Source organism: Galeopterus variegatus, unplaced genomic scaffold (assembly GCF_000696425.1).
Source record: "Galeopterus variegatus unplaced genomic scaffold, G_variegatus-3.0.2 Scaffold317, whole genome shotgun sequence".
NCBI classification, from domain to species: Eukaryota; Metazoa; Chordata; class Mammalia; order Dermoptera; family Cynocephalidae; genus Galeopterus; species Galeopterus variegatus.
Genome location: NW_007726428.1, coordinates 45292 through 51645, shown reverse-complemented (window position 1 = coordinate 51645; position 6354 = coordinate 45292).

Below are 6354 nucleotides of genomic sequence, written 5' to 3'. Positions count from 1 at the left end.
CGCCCCGCCCCGCGCTACCTCCCGCCCCGCCCACTGGCCCACCCAGCCGGAGGAGGTGGGAGCAGAGTAGGAGGGGCCGTGCGGCACCAGAACCTGTAGGAGCCGGTAACTTGTCCGGACCCTCTCGGCACCCCGCGTCTTCCGCCCTCTCAGCACATAGGGCTTCTCGGCCCCACATCTCCGCTTCCTTCTAGCCGCGCGCCCCGCGTTTCCTGCACGCTCTTGCTCGCTGATCTGCAGTCCACACTTTACCCGCCGGACCCCGAAGCTCCCGAGCCCTGAACCGCCCGGCCGGAGATCGGGGTCGCCTGAGGTCGGCCTAAGAGCCGCTGTATCCCTTGTCTACTGCTTGGCCAGCAGCCCGGCTCTTCGGAAACCACGGCCCTCCTCGCCTTTCTTTTGCGATAACTTCCTTCAGTCAGTCCAGATGGCGAGAGGCTGTTAAATAAACTTTCTTAAAGGAAAAAAGGGTTAAGTGCAGCTTATGATCTAAGGATTCCTTCCTCACCTTATGGTTCAGTCATCGCACACAGGCACAGGATCACAGAATGCATTTAATAAAGCCAATTTTCCCCCTGTTCCTCTGCGTGGTTAAAAACAGAGGGTTTTGAAATTTGGGAAACATAGTTTCCAATCTGGATTCCACCACTCATAAATTATATGAACCTAGACATAAACTTCTCTGGGCTTCAGTTTCCTCATGTGTAACATGAAGCTATTGAGAACAACCTTAGGTTACTGTGAGGATAAAATGAGATAATGTGTGTAAAAGCTTGTAGAAACAGTACCCAGCACGTACAGGGAAGGCTTGTAAATAGTTGTTAACATTAGGGTTTCATCCCATTTCATTCACATCTACTGACAACACCATGAGTTCCACTGTAGAAGGAAGGAATTCTTCCGTTTTGATCCTGGCCTAACATTTAGGTCCTAGCCTAACGTTTAGGTCCTGCAATTGGCATTCAAGTATTTGTTGCAATGAAAGTAATACCTTTTTAAAAATTGTGACACTAGAAGCTTCTTTCAAAGAGACTAGTTGCTAATAAAGGAAAGGATGTAAATTGGTTGCTATCCCCATTTTACAGATGAGGGAACAATATCAGAAAAGTTTAGTAGTTTGTATGAAGTCACACAACAAGTTAATGGCAAAAGCCATATTTCAAACCCCAATCTAACGGGAAAATCTGTTCCTTTTCAGCCAGAATTCTTTTGAATAGGGACTCCTCATAAGCAGCAACTGAGCCATTATTTATAATAAAATTGAATTAAGGTTTCTCCTTAGCCCTGGGAGAGGTACATTAAAGAGGTTTTACTATAATTTTATAAATTCTCAAGGAGACAGGCAGCTTGATTTGCTTTAAGTTTTTTATTATTTTTTGTTAACATCATTCATAAATATGCACTACGTATACTCTCTCAATCTAGTCCCCTTGTCACCAAAACCATGTACTTACAAAACAAGTGTCTGGGGTGTACTTTAGATACCGAAAAGAGGGAACCTAACTAGCCCACATTTTGTGGTCACTCATGAAGAGCCCTACAAAATAATTCCTAAATCATTTACTGCTGTTATAGTAGTGAAGTTCTATAGCTGGGTTCACACTGCTGCTTTTGGAAATAGAGAGGAACCATTACTTAGAAAGCTCAAGAATCCCAGAGAGCCCTCTGTCCAGCAACCAGCCACTCCAATTCTAATTGAAAACCTTCCCCAGTCATGGAGTAGTAGAATCATCTTCAACTTACCACTGTCTTTTGGCCAAATCTAGCTACTTCTTCAATCTCAGTATTTTGCACATCTACCCATTCTCTTAAATTCACACTGTCAAGTCCTTGAGTCAATTACCTGTTTCTCTCTCTGCAGCTACATCTTTCTGGTTTTTTTTTTTTTGTCTTTTTCCGTGTCCAGCAACGGATCACAACCCTCAGTGTTGCCCCCATACAGGACCGGGGACCGGCAACGGGATTGCAACCCTCGGTGTTGCTCCCACGCCTCACTCAGCCAGTGAGCGGGAACCGGTCTGTATGTGGGATCTGAACCCTCGGGCGGGAGCGCCGCCGCGCTTCCCAAGCGGCACATTTATCCAGTGCGCCACCAGGCCGGCCCCCAGCTACATCTTTCTTACCTGAAATTTTGACCACCTTTAAAGTGCCTTGATAAGGCAGGTCACACAGATCTCAGTGAGCTAGGCAGTTTCAGGAGAAGCGGCACATTTATCCAGTGCGCCACCAGGCCGGCCCCCAGCTACATCTTTCTTACCTGAACTTTTGACCACCTTTAAAGTGCCTTGATAAGGCAGGTCACACAGATCTCAGTGAGCTAGGCAGTTTCAGGAGTGGCCAATTGCTACTAACAGTTGCCCAATAACAAGACTCTATTTCCAATTCACAGTCACTGGGTGTCAATTTGTATTCCCAGGAAAGAAGATTTGATTAGCCCAATTCTACCAAGGGTCCAATCAACCACGGCCAGGTGGGCAGGAGTCACAAAGTTGAAATATCCCTAAGAGTGACCTTTCCCTACTAATGAAGCAGGCAGTCCTAAGAGAAGACCCTAGTTGTTACCTACTATCCTAGACGATAAAGGAAGACTCAGTGAAACAAACAGGATATTGAGTTAACACTAATGCCAAGCCTAATAAAGGAACTTCAAATATAGGAAAGCTTGTCCTTGAGCATTTTGCACAAAGGGAAGTCAATTATTTAGTACCTGTTGTGCTCAGTGATTAAGTGAAGCCTAGAGGAAAGAATCAGAAGTGGTCTACAATGGAAATTGAGCAAATGGGAATAGAATGGGAATAGACCATCAGGTCAGGTCAACATAAGGTTGCTACTGAGGAAAGATCAATGGGATGAAAAAAAATAGACAGAGCCCCTATTTTCACTATTTGCTATCATTAGCCTCTCTGGATTTTTCTTCCTTCCCAGGTTTCAGCCAATGACCAGGATCATGTGAGTTGACCTAAGGTCACTAAGGATCTAGAGAGTGGTTTGGGGTCAGTAATTTATCCAATACAGAATAACTCAGTTGGAAACCCAGAGATTTACTGGTCCTGTACAGAAAGCTAAGGGACAGGAAACAGCAAGAATATACACAGAGAGGGTGGGAAGGAAAGGAGGAAACTAGGAGCAGCAACATGTTCACCATGTGCTTGCACAGCTTGACTATACCTATTGGCCAGCCTTGTCCACATCTGTCACTGGCATAACAGAAAACAAAATAATAGTAATAACTACACTGAAAGGGAAACTGAGTCCTGATAATATCTTTACAGGGGGAGGAGACAGCTTGCAAAAAAATAAATAACCTACTTGGAAAAATAACATATTTCTCTGTTATCTGTATCAGATTTTCTCCTCTCTCTACACTAAGCTTACTGTCATATCCATTGTCAAGAAAGTAGTCCCATATACAAAGGGACTTCAAAAAGTTTGTGGAAAAATAGAATTAAAAGAGAATATGAATCTTTCCATGAGCTTTTTGAAGTACCCTCATATTTAGAATATCCTATTCTTCACATTCTTCTTGTTGTTTATATAAAATTACGTTCTTGAGGACCTACTGCATGCCAGGCATTGCTCTAGTTATTGGAGCAGTGGAGAACAAAGTCAATATGGTCTTTGCCTTCCAGAAGCTTACGATCTAGTGGGGTAGACAAACAAGTAATTACACAAATAACTGTATAAGAACCTGGCAAATATGTAGAAAGGACGCCTAAGTACTTTGACTTCAATTTGAAAGTTTAAAATAAATCACCTTGATTTTCACTTACTTTCAGGACTTCTGATATTAGGTGCCAGGCAAGTACTTAATAATCTTCCCTTTCCTCTGTTCCATTACCAGCAATACTCAGACCCTGTTAGACATCAGCAGATTTTCCATTTCAATCTTCCACTTGACATATCATGATTTTTGAGTTTTTGAAATTTGATTGTAAGTTACCTGTGAAGTAAAACACATTTAATCATCTGCTTCTATTCCAGAATTGCTCATAGTAGTTGAAGGAATACTGATTAAAGGGTCCCACTATCATCAGAGAACTACTAGAGTTTTGTTATCTAATCTCTATTGTAATTCATATTAAAGATTTAGGATTTTTTTTTTTAAAAAGATGACCAGTAAGGGGATCTTAGCCCTTGACTTGGTGTTTTCAGCACCACACTCTCCCAAGTGAGCCACACTCCAGCCCTAAGGCCGGCCCTAAGATTTAGGAATTCTTAAAAGAAAAATTTACATATTATTTTCCTAGAAGCAACATAAAAAGGCATATGCTAATTCAGAAAAGTCAATATAATACAGTATATTATCAGTGTATTAGCTAGCTAATGCTTTTAGCTACAAGTAACAAAAATTCTGATTTAATGGAAATTTATCCTGTATAACAGAAATTTTGAGAGAGGGCAAACTTCAGAGCTGATAGATTCATAGCTCAACACTATTTTCAAGGATCCTGGTTATGCCCATGTCATGACTCTGTCTTCCTTGGGTTTCCTCTGATTTCATTCTCAGGCTAACAGCAAGAAGACTGATGTAGCAGTTCTAGGCAACACATCCAGAAATGACAATATGGGGGTGGGCGGACCATCTCTTTCCATAGCTCACTCTTAGGAAAAAGGAAACATGTCTCAGAAACCCTCCAGCAGACTCCTTCCATTTCACTGGGCAAAATTGGGTCTCATGCCTGTACTTGAACCAAACATTGGCAGGGAAAATGGGGTTACCCTTAGAGCATTTAGTCCATCCTTTGGGCTGGAGGAGAAGTCAGCTTCCTCAGAGGCACATGGCCATGTGAGATGGATAGATATCTGAGCAAAATCAGGGTCGTATAAGAAAAGGACTCCAGCAGTGTCCACTATACTTCCTGAACCATTTTTTCAAGGTAACACCTTGAGCAGAATATGGTAATTCTAAAAGATTTCAGTGGCATTGGTAGTCATCTGGTGAAATGTATAGAAACAATGATAAATGTTGCCACACCTAATTCACTGTGAAAACACTGAAGAAAATTGGCCATCTTCTAACAATACTTAATGATGTAACTAAATGAAAGCATGTGAAAATAATATTTTTATTAAATTTTACAAGATACTAAAGATTTCTATCATGGAAAGGAACCAGAATGTGTCACAAGGGTCCCATCAATTGAACTGGAAATTGGTGACCTAGGCCCAATCTTGGAAATTGGGTCTAGGTCACCAAACTAATGGGCTCTCAATTTAAGAACAGCTCAGCATATTTTACTTCATTACAGTTTTGAACCTGTGTTGCTCATTTCAAAAAATATTTGTGTAAGTCAGAATAGGCTAAATGATTATACAATAACAGACAACTCCAAAATTTGAGGGGCTTAACAGAATAAAAGTATTTCTCTTACATTAGGTCTACTGGAGATCTGCCAGCTGTCCATGAGTTGGCTCAGCATTTTCAGGCTGCTTCAGTCTCAGAACCTTTCCATATCAAAGTACTCCCACCCCAAAGTTAAGTTATGTGGCCACATTTAATTTCAAGAGACTGGGAATTCTCCTTGTACCCAGAAGTAGAAGAGATTAGACATTGGATAAATAGTGATAATGCCTCACATAATGTTCCATGTGTATTCTGTGAAGAACTTTTAGAACCACAAATAGATTCTATGAAGGACATTTCATTCTAAGTCAATTTGCTATTGTTGATATATGAAATTCTGCAATCAAGGCTGCCATTCTTTCTAAGATGATTCTAAGATGATTCTTAGAAAGAAGTCATGACTAATGTTACTTTGGTGGTTGTCTACCATGCCATGGCCCCTTCCCTCTAAGAAGGGTTTATTCCTGTATTAGTCCATTTCTGTTGCTTATAACAGAACACCTGAAACTGGGTGATATAAAGAAACAAAATCCATTTCTTACAGTTTCAGAGGCTCTTAAGTCCACAGTCCAGGGGCGCATCTGGTGAGGGACTTCTTAGTGGGAACTCTCTGCAGGGTTCCGTGGCGACTAGGGTATCACATAGTGAGAATGGGTTCAACAAGAGAGCTGACCTCCTCACTTGCTCTCCTCTGAAAGCCATTGGAACCATGCCCCTTACTCAATAAATAGATCAATCCATTCCTGAATGCACAGTCCCCACAATCTAATCAGGCCCCATCTTCCAAATACCATAATCAGATTTCCCACCTTCTTAACACTGTTGCAATGGAGATTAAGTTTCTAATACATGAACTTGTGGGGGACATATCTGACCCATAGCAATTTCTTTCACTGAACTGAGAAGGTAGGCCTAAGTCTTCCAGTTCATAGCACATGAACAGTCTAGCCACAGCTGATTGTACTAGGGGTGGGTGAAAACCTGATCCAAGCTGGGCAAAGCAAGATTCT